The following is a 21,019-nucleotide window of genomic DNA, read 5'->3' as shown; positions in this document are numbered from 1 at the left end:
ATATAGCTAACAAAAATCAGGGATGGAGGGAGGGGTGATGAAAGGAAGTATAGACATGATAACTTTTTCATCTTTCATGGTAAAAAATCAATAGATACTCTTTAAAGTTGAGATGTTCTAAAAAAACTTCAAGTTTTTTCTATGACTTTTATGTCATTTTTAAAGAAGAAATATTTATCTAAAGATCAAGTTGTTCTTTACTTTCCTGTTGCTGTTGTAATTAAGTAAAAAACGTATTTGATTTTTATTAAAATCATAATTATAATTTTTCTAGAAATTGATATTCTTTCTAGCTATATTTTAATTTGTTTCTCATTATATATATAAATGTGCCCAGAATAATGATTACCAAATTTTGACAATTGTTACTTCTGAGTGATTTAAAATTAAATTTTTATAAACTTTTTCACTTCTTTTAATTGCTTGCATTTTTTTCATATTATCAAGATTTTAAAACAAAAGAACACTGTTTATCCCTATAACAAAATTTAGCATCAGAGAAGAGCCAGTGAGAGAACTGAATAAGACCACTGGTCATACTGCCACCTATCCCCATTTTCTCATGGTTTCTCGGGCCCGAGTTACACGAGAGCTACATACGTGGTCATCTAATGCTCTACTTGTATGTGTCAATCAAATACAAACCTCTCCACAACACTCTTCGTTGAACCATACTACTAGCTAGAGACATCTGATGCTCTGGAGCTCCAGACCATCGGGAATGGAGGTTGGTGAAGAGCCATCTTGGAACAGAGGCCTCTTGGCTTCCTTCTGGTCATCCTTCCTCAATACTGTCCAGTGCCTCCCACTACACTTAGAGTAACACTTGAAGTCCTCTCCGTGTCCCACAAGGTCCCATAATATCCAGCCACAACAACCTCACTCCCCTATGGCCACTCCAGCATTGTTGCCTATTCCTGAATGCTCCAAGCTTGTTCTCAGTTTACATCCTTTGCTTTAGCGTTGCCTAGAATGCTCCTTCCCAGATCTTCACAACATCTCATCAGACCATCATTTGAAACCATCCCATTCATTCATTCCTTTACCTGTTTATTGTGTCTTCCCTTCACTAGGCTTCAGGAGACGAAGGACCACCTCTGGCTTGTTCACTGCTGTGTCCCCAGTGCCTAGAACTACTCCCGGCATAGAGTAAGTGCCCAATAAATACCTGTGGAACCAGGACAGGTTTCACGGGCATGGGACCTGAGCAGTTGCATGCGGCCCCACATTCAGAAGGGCCCTGCACTTGAATTAATGCTCTGCTGTTGCTGTCTTGAGATTCTTAATAATTTTTGGAGAAAAGGTACCATGTTTTCATTTTGCATTGGCCACCATGAATTATGTAGTTGGTTCTGTGTGTGATGAAGAAATAGATGAATAAATGCTCTCTCTAGGCCAATCACCTCAAATCCTAGATATCCTGCAAGGTAGGGAGGATAACCCCTCCACTGCCCGACTCACAGTGCATCGTCGGATCACAACAGAGGGTGTGTAGAAAACACAGCCAAGGAGGATTCAAGACATACTCCCACCCAACACACAGTTCATCCACACAGCTAACCACACCCAACCTACACCTGCAGCACTAGGCGATTTTTTTTTTTTAACTTCAAAGGCCCTTTGCTTATACTGTATGGTCTGTTTGGAACATCCACCCTGCTGTCTGCCTGGCTAGATGCTCACGACCGTCAGGACAAAGAGAGGGTATTTCCTGCTCTAGAAAGCCTTCCCACCGCAAGAGGATGAGCAGACCCTCCTTTAAACTCTTTCAAAATCCTTTGCTGGCTTTTATCATAGCGATGTTCACCCCATGAGGCAGGGACTGTCATCTGTTCAATTTCACAAATATCTCCTGCTTTTCTTCTCTGTGCCAGATCCCATAGTTGACACCTGGGATCCAGAGATGTCTGAGACTCCACCTGGCAGGACAGACAGACAAGTCTTCCATCTCTTCTTCCATCTCTGCTGAACTCATAGAAGATGCTCAATAACTGTTTGTGGAGTGACTCAGAGTTGGGATTAGGACTGGAGGACCTGGTTTCTTACCAAGTCTTTGCCGTGAATATGCAGCATGACCTTGGACAAGTCATTGGCCCTCTTGTGTGAGCAGTTTCCCCTTCTGTAAAATGGGAGGAGGGAAGGGCTAGATTAGATAATCTCTCTCTTGTCTGCATCCAAGCATCTACAAATAATCGATCAAAATACCAACAGAAACTAGCATTTATTAGGCACTTCTTGTGTAATTGGTACTTCAAATAGCATTTCCTCTAGTCCACTGTAATACATCTTTTAAATGACCATTTCAGGATTAGAATTTACCTCCCTGATCCAAAGCTCATCTTCCAAACTTCTACACAGCATTGTCCCACGACTCCAATCTCAGCTTGCCTTCTGTCCCAAGCATCTAGCTGGTCTAAAAACAAAAAGCCAAATTGAATTAAGAATAGGGAGTATGGAGGCGGAGTCAAGATGGCAGCATAAGCAGACTCGGAACTCACCTCCTCCTGCGGACACAGCCAATTTACAACTACTCGTGGAAAAATTACCCCTGAGACAGAACTGAAGACTGGATAAGACGAACTCCTGCAACAACGGATAATACTATCTGAGGTGGAAGAGGCAGAAAATCCCTTCTGGAGAGGAAAAACGCCGCCTTCACAAGCCGCGAGCTTCACGGCCTCCAGGAGCAGCCCACAGGTACTCAGCCTCCCTGGAGGCGCCGGGCCCTGAGCCGGGGAGCGCCTCCGCTGTGGCCATTTTGTGGACCCAGCACAATCCAGACCAGCAGCATAATATCTGACTTTGCCTGCTACTAAAGCATTGGGGAACACCCCCAGAAAACCCGGTTCACAAGGAAACTAAAACTGGCTCTTAAAGGGCCCATGTGCAAACTCACCCGTTTCAGAAAGCATCCTAAAATCACCAGAAAGAAAGGTGCACAGTGCTTTTGTGACAAGAGACTCACCTAATAGGCCCTGAGTGCATCTCGGTGAGGGGTGAGACCTCTCCAGGACTGGGACATTGGCGGCGGCCATTGTTGTGGCACGGTGTGGGTGTGCTGACACAGACGCCATTGGAGTTCTCCCTGAGGCCTGCTAGCCCAGGGTCTGCCCCACCCACTAGAGCACTGATTTAATCCAGCTCAGCCAGGGCAGGCAGCCCACCCTAGAGACTGGCCCCACCCAACAACAAGCCCTCAGGCAACTTGTGGGCCTGCATAGATTGGTGACTGGATGCTCTGCAGCCTGGCAACTGAGCCGACTTGAGCCGGGCAGGGTGTGCACAAGGAGCGGGTGGAGAGTGTGGGGCGGTGGTGGAGTGTGTGGGGTTCCGCCGTGGAGAGACTGGGTCCGCTTGGGGAGGTCGGGGCGCTCACATGGGGCAGGACTGTGTTGACTGTGTGTGTGGACCTGTGGGCGGCAGGTTTTGTCAGCTGCAGAAGACTTGTGCTTCTCAAAGACCCACATAGAAGGTTAGCCCCACCTTTCAAAGCCTGAAAAGATTGGGTGCTCCTGTGCCTGAGGCCAGCCCCACCCAGCTGCAATCCTCAGAGAGCTGACAAGAGACCTAATAGGCTAGAGGCTTACAGCAATTGTAAGGCCCTGAGCCTAACAACCTGCCACGCTGGGGGCCTACTCACTTAAAAGAAATACTGCAACAGAAATGTGGTATTAGAACTTGCAGCCAATTGTGCTGGGGCTCCCCACACCTGATAAAGAGACTGAAGGGCCCACAACAACTACAAGCAGCTGAGCATTACAACAGCTGGCCAGGAGCATAACTCAGCCTCCCTGGGTGCCTACAGGGAGAGCAAACAGGCCACAAGAGAAGGACACACGTAACCCACATAGGGGTCACCCCTGGAACATTGAGAACTGAGGGAAGCAGACTGGAAGCCTCCTAAGGCATCACTTACATAAGGTCACCTATCCAAGAACAGGAGACGTAGCTGACCTACATAATACGTAGACACAAGCACAGGGAAAGAGGCAAAATGAGGAGGCAAAGGAATACATTCCAAGTAAGGGAACGGGACAAAACCCCAGAAAAGGAACTAAGTGAAACAGAAATGAGCAACCTACCCAACAGAGAGTTCAAACTAAGAGTGTTAAGGATGCTCACTGATCTGGGGAGAAGAATAGATGAACTCAGTGAGAATGTCAACAAAGAAATGGAAGATATAAAAAAGAACCAATCAGAAAATGAAGAATACAATACTGGAAATGAAAAATTCACTAGAGGGACTCAAAAGCAGAGTAAAGGATACAGAAGAAGGATCTGCGAGCTGGACAAAAGACTAGAAGAAATTACCCAAGGTGAACAGGTAAAAGAGAAAAGAATTAAAAAGAGTGAGGACAGTCTAAGGGACCTCTGGGACAATATCAAGCACACTAACATCCGTGTTATAGGTGTCCCGGAAGGAGAAGAGCGAGACAAGGGGTCAGAGAATCTATTTCAAGAAATAATAGATGAAAACTTCCCTAACCTAAGGAAGGAAACAGACATCCAGGTACAGGAAGCACAGAAAGCCCCAAACAAGAAAAACCCAAAGAGGCCCACACCAAGACACATCATAATCAAAATGTCCAGAATTAAAGATAAAGAGAGAATCCTAAAAGCCACAAGAGAATGTCAAGTTACATACAAAGGAAACCCCATAAGTCTATCACCTGACTTCTCAGCAGAAACCTTACAGGCTAGAAGAGAATGGCATGATATATTTAAAGTGCTAAAAGGAAAAAATTTACAGCCAAGAATACTCTACCCAGCAAGGTTATCATTCAAAATGGAAGGAGAGATCAAAAATTTCCCAGACAAGCAAAAATTAAAGGAGTTTGTCACCAAGAAACCAGTGCTACAAGAAATGTTAAAGGGACTGATTTAAGGGGAAAAGAGAAGACCACAAATAGGAAAAATTATCTATTTCCATGATTAGAATGTAATGGATACAAATGCACAAAAAAGAGGTTAGATATGATATCAAAAACATAAAAGGAGGGAGGAGGGGAGTTAAGAGTACAGCTTTCAGACAGAGGTCAAACTAAAGTGACCATCAATTCTGTATAGAAGAAGAAAGGAACAGAGAAGGACTACTAAAACATTGAGAAAAAAAAAAGTTAAAAAATGGCAGTAAGTACATACTTATCAATAGCTACTTTTAACGTCAATGGACTAAATGCTCCAATTAAAAGGCATAGGGTGGCTGACTGGATAAAAAAACAAGACCCATATATATGCTGCATACAAGAGACACACTTCAGACCTAAAGACACTCACAAACTGAAAGTGAAGGGATGGAAAAAGATACTCCACGCAAATGGCAATGAAAAGAAAGCTGGGGCAGCAGTACTCATATCAGACAAAATAGACTTTAAAACAAAAACTGTAAAAAGAGACAAAGGCATTACATAATGAACAAGGGAACAATCGAACAAGAGGATATAACACTTGTAAATATCTACGCACCCAATGTAGGTGCACCTAAATATATAAAGCAATTATTAACAGACATAAAAAGAGAAATAGACAGCAACACAATAATAGTAGGGGACTTTAACACTCCACTTACACCAATGGATAGATCATCCAAACAGAAGATCAATAAGGAAACATTGGCCTTAAATGACACACTAGAACAGATGGACCTAGTAGATATATACAGAGCATTCCATCCAAAAACCGAAGAATACACGTTCTTTTCAAATGCACATGGAACATTCTCCAGGATTGATCACATATTAGGCCACAAAACAAGTCTCCATAAATTTAAGAAGATTGAAATAATACCAAGCATCTTTTCTGACCACAACGGTATGAAACTAGAAATCAACTATAGGAAGAAAATCAGAAAAGCCACAAATACGTGGAGATTAAACAAAATGTTACTGAACAACGACTGGGTTAAAGAAGAAATCAAAGGAGAAATCAAAAAATACCTGGAGACAAATGAAAATGAAAATACGACATGCCAGAATTTATGGGATACAGCAAAAGCGGTTCTAAGAGGGAAGTTTATAGCGATACAGGCCTATCTCAACAAACAAGAAAAATCTCAAATGAAAAATCTAACAATGCACCTAAAGGAACTGGAAAAAGAAGAACAAACAAAGCCCAAAATCAGTAGAAGAAGGGAAATAATAAAAATCAGAGCACAAATAAATGAAATAGAGACCAAAAAAACAATAGAAAAAATTAATAAAACCAAGAGCTGATTCTTTGAAAATATCAACAAAATTGACAAATCTTTAGCTAGACTCGCCAAGAAAAAAAGAGAGAAGGCACAAATGAGTAAAATCAGAAATGAAAGAGGAGAGTTTACAACAGACACCTCAGAAATACAAAAGATTATAAGAGAATACTATGAAAAGCTATATGCCAACCAATTCGACAATCTGGAAGAAATAGATAAATTCTTAGAATCCTACAACCTTCCAAAACTGGATCAAGAAGAAGTAGAGAATTTGAATAGACCAATTACCAGTAAGGAGATCGAAACAGTAATCACAAACCTCCCCAAAAGTAAAAGTCCAGGACCAGACGGCATCCCTGGTGAATTCTACCAAACATTCAAAGAAGACTTAATACCTATCCTTCTCAAACTCTTCCAAAAATTTGAGGGGGGGGGTAAGCTCCCTAACTCATTCTACGCAGTTGACATTACCCTGATACCAAAACCAGACAAGGACAACACAAAAAAAGAAAATTACAGGCCAATATCACTGATGAACATCGATGCAAAAATCCTCAACAAAATACTAGCAAATCACATACAACAATACGTTAAAAAGATTATACACCATGACCAAGTAGGATTTATTCCAGAGATGCAGGGATGGTTTAACATTCGCAAATCAATCAACGAAATACACCACATTAACAAAATGAAGAATAAAAATCACATGATCATCTCAATAGGTGAAGAGAAAGCATTTGACAAGATACAGCATCCATTTGTGATAAAAACTCTGAATAAAACGGGGATAGAAGGAAAGTATCTCAACATAATAAAGACCATATACGACAAACCCACTGCTAATATCCTCAATGGTGAAAAACTGAAAGCCATCCCTCTAAGAACAGGAACCAGACAAGGATGCCCACTGTCACTACTCCTATTCAACATAGTACTGGAAGTCCTAGCCAGAGCAATCAGGCAAGAGAAAGAAATAAAAGGGATCCAAATTGGAAAGGAAGAAGTGAAACTGTCACTATTTGCAGATGACATGATTTTATATATAGAAAACCCTAAAGAATCCACGAGAAAACTTTTAGAAGTAATAAACGAATATGGTAAAGTTGCAGGATACAAAATCAACATACAAAAATCAGTTGCATTTCTGTACACTAACAACGAAGTAGCAGAAAGAGAAATTAAGAATACCATCCCATTTACAATTGCAACAAAAAGAATAAAATACCTAGGAATAAACTTAACCAAAGAGGTGAAAGATCTGTACACCGAAAACTATAAAACATTTCTGAAAGAAATTGAAGAAGACACAAAGAAATGGAAAGATATTCCGTGCTCTTGGATTGGAAGAATTAACATAGTTAAGATGTCCATACTTCCTAAAGCAACCTATAGATTCAATGCAATCCCTATCAAAGTTCCAACAACATTTTTCACAGAAATAGAACAAAGAATCCTAAAATTTATATGGAACAACAAAAGACCCCGAATAGCTAAAGGAATCCTGAGAAAAAAGAACAAAGCTGGAGGTATCACACTCCCTGATTTCAAAATATACCACAAAGCTATAGTAACCAAAACAGCATGGTACTGGCACAAAAACAGACACACAGATCAATGGAATAGAATGGAAAGTCCAGAAATAAACCCACACATCTATGGACAGCTAATCTTTGACAAAGGAGCCAAGAACATACAATGGGGAAAAGAAAGTCTCTTCAACGGTTTTGGGAAAACTGGATAGCCACATGCAAAAAAATGAAAGTAGACCCTTACCTTACACCATACACAAAAATTAACTCCAAATGGATTAAAGACTTGAATGTAAGACCTGAAACTGTGAAACTTCTAGAAGAAAACATAGGCAGTACACTCTTTGACATAGGTCTTAGCAACATCTTTTCAAACACCACGTCTGACCGGGCAAGAGAAACAATAGAAAAAATAAACAAATGGGACTACATCAAACTAAAAAGCTTCTGCACAGCAAAGGAAACCATCAACAAAACGAAAAGACAACCTAACAATTGGGAGAAGATATTTGCAAACCATACTTCTGATAAGGGCTTAATCTCCAAAATATATAAAGAACTCATGCATCTCAACAACAAAAAAACTACCAACCCAACTAAAAAATGGGCAAAAGACCTGAACAGACATTTCTCCAAAGAAGATATACAGATGGCCAACAGACACATGAAAAGATGTTCAAAATCACTAACTATCAGGGAAATGCAAATCAAAACTACAATGAGATATCACCTCACGCCCCTCAGAATGGCTATAATTAACAAGACAGGACACAACATGTGTTGGAGAGGATGTGGAGAGAAGGGAACTCTCATACACTGCTGGTAGGAGTGCAAACTGGTGCAGCCACTATCGAAAACAGTATGGAGAGTCCTCAAAAAATCAAGGATAGAACTACCATATGATCCAGCTATTCCACTGTTGGGTATTTATCCAAAGAACTTGAAAACACCAATTTGCAAAGGTACATGCACCCCTGTGTTCATTGCAGCGTTATTCACAATAGCCCAGACTTGGAAGCAACCTAAGTGCCCATCAAGGGACGAATGGATAAAGAAGATGTGGTATATATACACAGTGGAATACTACTCAGCCATAAGAAACGATGAAATCCAGCCATTTGTGGCAACATGGATGCACATTGAGGGTATAATGCAGAGTGAAATAAGTCAGAGGGAGAAGGTCAAATATCGTATGATTTCCTTCATTAAGTAGTAGATAATAACAACAATAAACAAACACATAGGGACAGAGATTGGATTGGTGGTTACCAGAGGGGAAGGGGGGAGGGAGGAGGGTGAAAGGGATAATTCGGTACATGTGTGTGCTGATGGGTTGTAATTAGTATTTTGGTGGTGAACATGATGTAATCTATGCAGAAATAGAAGTACAATGATGTACGCCTGAAACTTTTACAATGTCATAAACCAATGTTACTGCAATAAACAAAAATTTAAAAAAAAAAAAAGAATAGGGAGTATAAGATTCTGCATGTTGCATGTGATTTTTCCACTGGCCACTCTCCAGTTAGCCAGAGTTGGAAAGCTGGGCCTTCCTGTCTTCTGGCTGGCATGAAGCGCCCCTCAAATCCATGGAAGTGGATTTCCAAGGGGCTTCTGTAAATCACACCCACAGCACACAAGGCCTGTCACTCACACCTGTTTCGGTCAAAGAGAAGAGATGGCCTTTCCTCAAGAAGCTAGATCTCAAGTTCCTCTTCCATCAATCGAAGGTCGGTCGCGGCTCAGGTGCTTGAGTTGATGACAGAAGAGCTCCTATGTGGCTGTCAGGAAGTCGATCATGTAAGAGATCCTCCAAATAGACCCAGGCCTTTCGCCAGGCTCACCCTCTGACAGTTATTGCTGCTGCAATAAATTCTTCAGTAAAACAAACAGGAGCGCTGTAAATTTATTAGTCCGGGCACTCTGTGTTACTTAACGTAACAGCTAGTCTTAAACAGGTAACTACTCCAGTAAATAAACCAGTTTATTTAGGCACTGTCAACCCTAAGTGTTCATGGGCTCCTGGATGAATGGCATGGGCCTTTCAAAGCGTGATATATGTCTGCATAAATTACATTTGCCCACTCAGATATCTGATGGAAACACACCACCTGGGAAGAGTATGGCACTTTAGAACATCTCTGTGAACTTCAGAAGTCTAGGTACAAGAGGTGTGGGACTAAATATACAGGTGTATGCATAGATAGAACCTGTATATGGAGTCTCAGTGTAAAACGAGCTGATGCTCTGACCTTGCATACTATGGGAAAGCATGTAAAATAGATTGAGATCAGAGAACAAAAGATAGGAGAAGAGAGAGGAGAACTGCTGTTTATTGAACTAGACTGTTGGAGGTCAGACAGCCTGTCTTAATCATCTGTGTATCCTCTAAGGCCTAGTGCATCTCTGGACGCCAAGCATAGGCAAATAGTAAATGCCGGGCCTCTGTGCCGGATTCTGAAGGGGGCTCTTCATACAAATGTTTACCGGGACTTGTATTAATCCCCCAGAGCTGGTATACCAAAGTCACCACACACTGGGTGGCTTAAACACAGAAGTTTATTCTCTCACAGTTCTGGAGGCTGGAAGTCTGAAATCAAGGTGTCAGCAGGGCCGTGCTCCCTCTGAGGCTCTGGAGAGAATCCTCCTATGTCTCTTCTAGCTTCTGTGGTGGTGGCCACCCTTGGCTTTCCTTGGCTTGCAGCTGCATCATTCCAGTCTCTGCTTCTGTCTTCATGTGGGCTTTATCTCTGTATCCCCGTCTTCTCTTCTTATAAGGACACTGGTCATATTGGAATAAGGGCCCACCCTACTCTAGAATGACCCCATCTGAATTACATCTGCAATGACCTTATTGCCAAAAAAGGCCACATTTTGAGGTTCTGGGAAGGGCATGAGTTTTAGGGGAGACTATTCAGCCCAGTTCAGACACCTACCATGTATTAAGGTGCTTCAAAATATATCTTATTTTACCCTTGCATGGCTTTGTTGGGTAGGAATCCTTATACCGATTTCACGGATGAGGACACTAAGATTAGAAGAAGTCCAATAACTTCTTGAGCAATGTCTCCGAACCAGTACTTGATGAGGTCAGTGTTCCAGCTCAGCTCTAATTCCAAAGTCCCCCTTTTCCCCAGGACACTAAGAGGCAATCTGCCCGGTGCTCAAACCAAGTGAAGATTCCCATAGAGCTCTCTCTTAAAAAAGCATCGTGCATGCGGGCGTGCATGTGTGTCTATGTGTTTAATGACGTTCATCTCATTGGAAAACATAGTTTGAATTGTTTAAAGGCCAATAGCAAATGCTCGAAGAGCCAGGGCCAGGAGAAGACAGTATATGATGGAACCAAAGCTTTCTTCAGACCATATTTGGATTCAGTTGCCTGTTACCCAGAGCCGTGAAAATAAATGCACCAATAAATAATTATTTCCTGCCTCACACATTACCAAATATGACTGTGCCTGGTCTGGTGGCCGAGGAGCCAGCCCATTGTTCAAATGACTGGCCCCACCCCCGACTTGGCTGCAAACAATGTGGTTTCACTTTCCTGTGAATCTCAACTCAAAAAATACAATGGCGCAGTCAGCAAATGCCACGCATTGGCTCGCCGCTGCCCGGCCCTGGGATCAATTACAAAAATACAAAGCAATGGGGCTTCCTCAGAATATGGTCAGGAACACAGTCTCTTCAGGATCGGGTGATTCTGGCACCTTCCGCTTGAGAGATGGTGCGCAGAGCCCTGCACTCGCACAGCATCCCCATTCAGAGTCACCATTCCCCAAAGGTGCAACCGCTGGAAGGCGCACTGTGACAAATCCATTGCATTTAGCCTTGGGGTAAATTCTAGGTGAGAATGAGGACAGTGGATATCATTTAGTCCCACTCAGGGAGGTAAAATGCAACAACAGCAAAATGCATAGGGTCTTGGGACACAAATAGGCCTGGATTTGAAACCTACTCCACTACCCACCGGCCGTGTGATCTTGGACAAGTCATTTTACCTCCTTGGTCTCTCTTTCTTTATGTGAAATGAACCTGTGTATGGATCAAATGCGCCAGCACAGATAAAATTCCTAGCCCAGGGGAAGACTTACGCATTAGATTCCCTCACCCCAATCTCCACAAATGGAGTAACCAAGGTGGACATTGACCATTAAATCTTGACTAGTAGAGTCGAGATTCAAACCCAAATCTCCATGACAGTCAAGGTTTTGATGTCTAGAGAGGAAGCAGTTGAGGATTCTTTATAGGATGCTGCTTTAAAAAGGCATATTACTGCCCCAGTGTCTATACTGTAGTGGAATCTTAATCCAAAACCCTCGAACTGTCTGTTTACATGCTCATCTGCTCTGCTGAACCATGAGCTCCTCGAGAGGATGAGCCACGTCTCATTCATCTCAGTTTATCAAGTGCCTGGTAGATGGCGTTGAAGGCCTGGCACATTGAAGGCTTTAAAAAATATATTTTGAACAATTGAAGGGGATAGAAACCCTCCCCTGTGCCCTCATAGTACCTACAATTCTGATGCCATGGCCCCAAGCCATTCTGGGGGCAATTGCTTGTCTGCATGGGTTTCTTCCTCAGAAGATTGCAAGATCCGTGGTGGCAGTGTCTAAGGTGCCCTCAGTCACACTCCTGTGACTTAGTGCAATGCCTGGCACATAGTAGGTCCTGAATAAATCATTGCTGAAAAGAGATAGAGAGGCTTTGAACAGCATGTTGGGGGAAATGATGGGGAGAGAGGATTTAATTGTGTGGAACACTGACCACGCGCCAGGGACCATCTTTGGTGCCTTCCTCTTTACCACCCATCTCATCTCACCCATGCACACACACGCACACATACACATGCACGTGCAGCAGGCTAATCCCCGTTTTTACAAATGAGAAAAACTGGAGAAAGTTGGAGAAGTGAGCCAACTTGCTCAAGATCACCCAGCTAGTGAATGTCAGAGTTCCAGGGAAGCTCAAGTCTGCCTGAGAATCTTTCTGCACCTCATCGTTTCTTCCAAATCTGAGGAAAATGTTGCTTCCTTTGCCGTTTTACCTAGAACCAGCTAGGATCCCCTACTTTCTTGATCTCCTGCCCTCCCAGGTGTGAGGGACCCACCATGGGAGCCAACTGGGCTGAACAGTGAACTATGCTGGATGCAGGCAGAAGTGGAGGGCTGGACCTCCTGGCCAACACAACTTTAACATCCCAGGACCTTATTCTGCACATGCCTGGGGCCTCAGACTTCAGGGTCAGGGGGTGGCAGATGTTGGGAGAGGGGAGACCTTCCTCCCAGAGCTCTGCGGAAGACTGATCAATGCGCCAATGAGCTGGGCCCAGCACACATCCCTGTGGCTGGCCGCCACGAACCAGGGGATGGAATGCCACTTGCAGTGGCCGTGGTTTCCTCTGGCATGCAGGAGGCCACTTCACACCACGAAATTCAGGCTTCCACATCTGCCCTTGCTCACTGATGTGTCCCATGGCAGAAGCAGGGGGCCTGCTGCACAGGAGCATGGGGGATTCATGGAGAGAATCTGCGAGTCTCGGAGGCATCGACAACTTATTTAGGGAGGAAGAGGACCAGAAGAATTAAGTGGTGATGGAGTGCATGCTACACTCTAAACCAGGCTCCTTACTCTGATGATCCCATTCAATCTGCAAGGCAATACCTCGATGGATGGCCATTTTGCAGGTCTCATCACATATGTAAAGAAGGAAGATAAGTGATGGAGCAAAGCCCTTCTATTCCACCCCCAATATTAAATTGGAGAGCAAAAGCTAACATTAGAATCTGGAGATATCTTGACCAGATCAAAAATATTCTGAGTGCAAGCCCTGGGCAGCAGGGAATCATGCCTGTCTCTCCTTTCATGAGAAATCCACCATGGGGAAAGCATCACAAACATCCACCGTTTGTATGAGTTCCCTTCTCTATCCTTTCTGAAGGAGACTGCAAACTTCACCTTGTGCTCTGATATGTTCCTTTTGGGGCTAATGGGGCATGTCCTAAAGGTTATATGCATTCCCTCCCCTGCAGAGTTTCAGCCCAGGTTTTCAGAGTGACATTTGCATCATACTTTGGTGCCCACAAAACATGTGGCCATACATGGGGTCTCATCTTTGTGAGGCAGAACCACAGCCAACTAATGGTGAGGGAAGGAGGCTCCGAGATCCAGAAGAGCTGCCCACTGCAGGAGAGCCTGAGGGCAGACTCAGGGCTGCCCCCTCCAAGCTGCTTTGCACCAAATGGTCTGCATTATGTGGCCCCCAGAAGAGAATCCCCTGCTAGATCAGCACCCCTGAGGTCTACGGTCTCCAAGCCCCTCATGTGTCCCCTTCCAGATTCCTCCTCAGACACGGCTTGAGCAAACTGGACACCCCGCCCTCAAGTCCAGCGCACTGGACGCAGCAGCCCAACATGTCTTTCCAATTAGGCCAGTCCTGAGCTGCAGAGAAACAGGAAACCACTCGAAACCTCAGACCCATCCAGACGCAGGAAACCAGGCAGAGACAGCGGCGGCCCCAGCAGCGGCGTCAGCCCTGAGCCACGCCTGCCAAACACTGCCCACCCCTCCCACTGCAGGCCAAGGGCCTTGCCCAAGGAACGGAGACGGAAGAACATGCCCCACCACCTCATAGCTCTGAAATCTTCATCAGATTTCTCCTTCTCTCCAAGGCTCCTGAGAGACTCCTGCACATGCGATGGGAGCCCTACCTTAAAGGACAAGGACGTGGCGGAGACACAAGCATGAGATAATGTTCGCAAAACCCCAGCCCTAGGGCCTAGCACATAGTAAGCACTCATTTGTGCAGGGAATGGGCAGGCTCTTTACACAAGCCACCCCATTTGTGCCTTGCAGCTGCCCTGGGAGCGGGGTGTTTTGGTCCCATTTTACAGATAAGAAAACTAGGTCGGAGTCTGTAAATTGCAGTGGAAAGAGCATGTGGTCCAGAATCAGACGGATGCTGCTTCAGATCCCAGCCCCGCCATTTGCTAGTTTGGGACAGACTAATGCCACTGTTTAGTCCATACCTACCACTGTGTTGAAGACATCATCTCTAATCCCTAATCTTCACCCCCTGTGGATGGTGCCATGGGCTCCCCGTGGAATGGAGGCCTCTGAAGTCCAGAGCTTTTACCTAGTATGCCCTCGACCTCAGCCTTGAGTGACAAAGCCTCATCCCTCCACATAGCCTGTCAAATACTCTCTCTGTGCGGGCTCTGGCAGAGGACACAGCACCTGCACTCCAGAACATTTATATAGAACAGAAACAAAATGCCGAAGGAGCTGGGGTCTGTGCTGGGTGGTACTGAATCAGCAGTTTCCATGACGGATGGCTTAACCACCCCCTACAAGACTCTTGAGCCTCCCTTTGCCTCTGAAGGGCCAGCTTTTGTTCCAGGAAGATCCACACACAGCCATCGACGTGTCCCAGCCTAAGACTCAGAATTTGGCGGTTCCTCAAAAAATTAAACATGGAATTTACCATATGATCCAGCAATTCCACTTTTAGGTAAACAACCAAAAGACCTGAAAGCAGATCTGAAACAAGTATTTACACACTCATATTCACAACAGCTAAAGGATGGGAACAACCCAAGTGTCTATTGAGGGATGAATGGATAAGCAAAACGTGGTCTATCCATACAATGGAATATTATTCATCCCTAAAAAGGAAGAAAATTCTGACCCATGCTACAACATGGATGAACCTTGAGGACATTATGCTAAGTGAAATAAGCCAGTCCCAAAAAGACAAATATTGTATAATTCCACTTAGATGAGATACCTAAAATAGGTCAATTCATAAAGACAGAAAGTAGAATGGAAGTGAGCAGTGCCTGTGGGGAGGGGGGAATGGGGAGTTGTTGCTTAGTGGGGGCGGAGTTTCTGTTTGGAATGATGGAAAACTCTAGAGATGGATGGTTGCACAACATTGTGAGTATACTTAATGCCACTGAACTGTACACTTCAAAATGGTTAAAATAGTAAATTTTATGCATATTTTGCCACAACAGAAAAAGAAAAGAAAAAAAAAGTCAGCTAAATGCATTCAGTGAGGATCTTCAGTGAGGTCACATCAATGAGCTCAATTCCCAAAAGCTCAATTCAGTGGCTGCATGATTTGGCTGAGATCCCCCCAAACAGGGAACCAACTAACAGGAGGCAGGTGGTATTCCCCCTGGGGATCCTTCAGGAAGGCCCCACATCATGCCCTTGCCCAGCCCCCAAGCGCCTTCCTCCTCAGCTGGCCCTCAGCACATAGCCTTTCCACAAGCACCGTCCATGTGGATAGGGCTGGGGTGCCCCACAAGAGTTAGGGTGCAAAGAAACAGAGCCATTTTGAGTAGGAAAAATGAACTTTCTAACAAAGACATGGTGTTTCAGATCTTCTCAGAGGGCAGGGGGAAGAGTTAATGAGAAAAAGAAAGATCAATGTTTCTCCATGAAATTTGACAGTCACAGATTTTAATGCAAAGAAGCTGTTGAGTGTGAGCTGTGAATCTTTGATGAAAACTAATCCAGCAAGTCAAATGCCTTCCACATTGTGCTCCTTCCAAGCACCCAGCCCTTTGCAAAGGCTCGTTCACTCACTCGGCTCAGAGAAGTGAGCCTTCTCACTTCTCCTTCAGAGAAGGAATGGATGGGCCAGGCTTGGGGCTCCTCTAGCTCCCTTATTTTAGCTAATGTGGTTTCCTTTATTTAGGGGAAAAAAAAACCTGCCTAAATAAAGTAAAATAAAAAGACTACCAACTAGCTAAAGGTACCAAATCTGATGTGTTTAAACCCTGATGACAAACAGACTCTTCCAAGCTCAGAATAACGCTAAAAACACATGACATAAATCTCTCCCTGCACCCCACCTTTGCTTGGAGGAGATCATTTGCAAAGTCTGTGCGTGTGTGTGTGTGTGTGTGTGTGTGTATGCACGTGTGAACTTATCATTAGTTCTTTCAGTCAGTTGGACTCTGGCTTCATTTCAAATTGCTATAAAATGCATTTAATGAAATTTAGGTCTTTGGCAGTCTGTTTAGTAACTCTGTGTGTGTGTGTGTGTGTGTGTGGCCAGCACACAAGCCCGGCTTTTACATTAGTAGATCCAAGTCTTCCTCATGGCCAGAAGGAACCAGGGATCTCTAGTCCAGTATATACCTCCAGAGGGAAACCGAGCCCCTGAGAGTTTATTAACTTGTCCAAGGTCATTTACAGAGCTTTCTTGGCTCTTCCCCCAGCTCCCCTGTCCCCACAAACCAGCCTCTGCTCAAGGAGCAACTTGAACCCAGGAATTAGCCCAGGGAGCTGCCCGTGGAACCAGAGAGGCTTTTGAATGTTTGTCTAAAATATTACATTGCTGTAGTGAAGGCATTTGAAACAGCAATTGTATCCTTCAGACTCTATCTTCCAGAAATAAGTCGGCACCTCGATATGGCACTGGTTACAAAGCCAGGAATTGTTTTCACTCGATATTCCACTGCTAATTGTTTCATAGACATCCATTAACTTTTGAATCATAATTTTTCCCTCATTGTTTCCAACTTGAGTCCTGCTCCGAGTCTTCCACACCCTATCATCACAGTATAATTTTTCTGTCATTATTTTATTTACAAAAAAAATCAATAAATTGTTTGTGATTCCTCTAATGGACACCACATGCCCATAGTGTAGAAATTCAACATTTACCTTAAACAGTAAATCTATTCTGTCAGATGCGATGATGTGGGAATTGTTAGGAAAAGATAACGATCTTATTCCAGGCGCGCGCACACACACAGCAGTTAAGAATGAAGTTTCCAGACAAAAGACGCCCAGTGTGTTGTGTGTTTCACAGGCTCTTTCCAGCACCCTGTAGGGTGCCGTTGCAGTTGAACGCTGTCTACGTTGATATTTCTTGCTGATATTTCTTCGTATTGTCGAGCGTGAGTTGATCTGGATATGGAAGCTCACCTAGTGGTCATTGATGTGACAAGACGGGGATTGAATTAGGAGTCAGGAAACCCAGGTTCTAGTTCACGTCTTGCGATTGCAACCAGTGGGACCATTTGTGCAGGCATGGTAGGTGGCAATGGCATATATATATCCAAGAGCCTCAACAGCCCCCATTTTATAGGGGAGGAACCTGAGCTTAGAGGGGATGTCCAAGGTTACCCGGCTAGACAGCACTGGTATACCAGCCTGCTCCATATGCCATGCCACCCTCAATGTTGGTAAGCCTTAGGGAAATCTTTTAGCATCTCTGACCCTCAGTTTCTTTACTTGTAAAATGGGAGGGTTAGACAAAAATGATTTTAAAAGTCTTTTCCAGCTCAGAACTGTGATGTGCTGCTTCAGATCACAGCATCCCCACCTGAAATGGTCACATTGCAATCACTCTGCATCTTAATGCATCTTTGTGAGCAGGGTCTAAGGAAGCTCGGTTCACAGGCACCCCACGGGCCATGCTGAGCAATAAGCTGCCATTGATGGATCACAAAAATGGCTTTCCACCATGATCTTGCAACACCTCCCATCAAGAGATGATGAGCTCAGTTCCCACCCTTGACTCAGGGCTGGCTGTGGGCCACAGCAGAAGAGAAAGTGTGCCAGCTCTCAGTGAAGACCTTGAGAGGCCCTGCATGCCTCTGCTCTTGCAAAGAATGCTGCCCATTTAGTATGCCCTGGCTGGCTTGCTGGAAAACACAGAAGCCATGTGGAGGAGAGGTTGCCCCAACCAATGCCATCTCCTCTAGTTGTATCTATTGCTATGTAATAAACTATCCCGAACTTTGTGGCCTAAAACAGCGATTTGTTATTACCTTTTCTGGTCCCGCAGGGCTCACACGTGTTTGCAAACAGACGACAGCTGGGGTTGAAATCATCTGAAGGTGCAACTAGGCTGGACATCCAAGATGGTGTCTTCACTTAAATGTCTGGAATCTCACCAGGGTGGCTAGAACATCTCCGGGCTGGCCGGACACTCTCTCCATTTCTCTCTTCTCTTTCCCTCTCCCTCTCTCTGTCTCTCTCCCCGTCCTCCTCTCTCTCTCCTCTCCCCACTTCATCCTCTCCATATGGCCAGCTTGGGATTCCTCACAGCATGTCTTCTCCTCCCCAGAGAACAAAGACTGTGACTCCTTCACCTCCATCTGCCCTAATCGACCCCAGCGCCTGGCTGCCTGCTGTCTGGCACTGCATTGTTCCGGTGTTGGACTTTCTCCCTGAGACTGAGCCCCAGTCCCCGTTGTTGCCACCCAGGAGTCCCTCCTCTGGCCTTTGGGATGACTCAGAAAACCTCCATGAAGGATCATTCCAAAGAGGAAGAACATGATCCTGGCTTGATCTAAAGAACTCCTTAAACTGTCCTCACATAGCAGGGCTTTGAGACCTCTCACCATCCTCGCTTCCCCCTGCCCTCCTGGAGGTCTAGAAACTTCCCCTAAAATAGGGCACCTAGAGCTGAGTGCAACTTTCAGGAGGAGACATCTGACTTAAGCCAGGCACACCAAATATATCATCTCCCTCCTTCTAAGAATCATACTTCTGTTCATGGAGCCATAACTACATTATCCTTTTTGATATCCACGCTTGTAGCATGGGATTTTGTAAAGCCAATGCATTACACACCTGACACCTTCAGCATCCAAGGGAAAAGGCTGATTATGCTATTTCTCCCTCTTCCTCATCTTGGAAAAATTTTTTTTCTAGACTTCACGTCAGAAACTTGCCTCTACTCCTGTGAAAGAGAAGATATCCCCATTTTACAAAATGAGCCTAATATTTGGGCCCAGACTCATGTCAAGATTCCAACCTTCCTCACTGTTTAAGGGGGAGAGGGGGTATCTTCTTATCCACAATGAACCTCTATTTCATAATCTACAAAGTAAGGGCAGCAATGCCCGCTTCTTCTCAGCAGGTGCAGAGAAGCATTTTGAGTGCCTCGCACAGTGTCTGATCCATTGTGCTCCAAATAAGTGGGAGATGTTACTGTTAGCAACAGTATTAATAATTATGAAAGTGATACCAGTTCACACACAATGTATTTCATGGTGTCTCAGCATTCTGATGAATGGGGCTTTATATCCTCATCACACTGTCCAAGGTATTTATACATCCACAAATGTGGTGACACTGTTGACATTTTCAACTGACTTACTAAGAGAGGCTTTGAATCAGACAGGGAGGATGATGAAGCCATCAGGCATCTACTGCATCTACTAACCAGCACCTATCATGGAGAGTTTTCGAAATCATTTTTTTATCTCTCTAATTTTACCATCACTGTGTCTATATTTCTCCATCATGGCTGCGTAATTAAAAATCCAAGTAACATATTTAGCCCTTAAATACCTTCCAGGCTGTCATCATATTTTCTTATCCTTCCATCCCTGGAGCATCCTTCATCTTCGTACTCAGCTCCCCCACCAGCAACTTCAAATAACTGAGAGCAGTCTTTCCATTACCTCCCCTCCCCAAATCACAACTTGACACCCTCTGCTTGGCCTGTCCTCTTGGTTGGAATATGTTCAATTCCTATTGTCTGGAAGATAGGGAATTTTTAAAAGTTGCTTTGTTAATAAAATGCCTCCTTTTAAAAAGTTTGCTCAGCAGCGTGTGTCTCTTAATATGTGTCAACTTCTGTTTGGATCAGTTGACGTGGGATGCTATATTAATTATTCATTTTTGCAGAATGGAAATTAATTATTGTGCATGAGATTCTAAACACATATGGCAAGAGAGCCTGCTGGACTGGCCCCCCTGCCAGGATTTCAGAGACTCAGATTCAGAGGTAATATGTTGTTTTGCAAAGCCAAGACCTCCTAAGGGTTCGAAGATAGAAGAATTGAAAAACTGACATGTTTCTGTAAGTGGTCCAACTCCTGCCCCTCCTTGGATGCACTCCTGACTTCCTGCTCTCTCTTGCAGAATCTGTGCTGGTGAGGGGGAGCATCTGAGTCTATCGCTACTGCTGCAACCACCTAACACCTTGTATCTTTGTCTTCCCCTCCAAATCCATCTTCCTGCAGCAGGAAGGACCACTAACCTCTCCTCCCCGAATCCTTCCAAATGAGTCCTCCTGGAGGGGATGATGAGGTCTGGAGTGTTCCCTCCACATTGCGTCCTACCTCTGCCACTTTGTTTATCACATTGCAATGGGATTGTCTATGCAACTATCACAGCCACAGTTTGGTGAGGCCTTTGCGGGTAGGAATTATACCTCACTCCTTCTTGTATCCCTCATGCCCATTGAATTAATAGCTGTTCTCCATGAGACTTCTGGCATGTTACCTGAGTTCAAATTCCAGGTAGGCCTCTCTCTGGCTCT

General features: G+C 44.3%; 1 long non-coding RNA gene across 1 annotated transcript; it reads right to left on the bottom strand.

Annotated features, from left to right (window-relative positions):
• Nucleotides 1-549: 549 nt before the first annotated feature.
• Nucleotides 550-3,055, bottom strand: LOC147913873 (uncharacterized). The gene is made up of 3 exons (XR_015556007.1): nucleotides 2,966-3,055; nucleotides 2,320-2,413; nucleotides 550-2,119 (listed from the first exon to the last, which is right to left on the bottom strand). It is a non-coding gene; the product is annotated as an uncharacterized LOC147913873 (long non-coding RNA).
• Between the last annotated feature and the right edge of the window lie 17,964 nt (nucleotides 3,056-21,019).

This window comes from Ceratotherium simum, chromosome 24 (assembly GCF_057802395.1).
Source record: "Ceratotherium simum simum isolate JZ-2026a chromosome 24, ASM5780239v1, whole genome shotgun sequence".
Classification (NCBI taxonomy): domain Eukaryota; kingdom Metazoa; phylum Chordata; class Mammalia; order Perissodactyla; family Rhinocerotidae; genus Ceratotherium; species Ceratotherium simum.
This window is presented reverse-complemented; position numbering and strand designations above follow the sequence as displayed.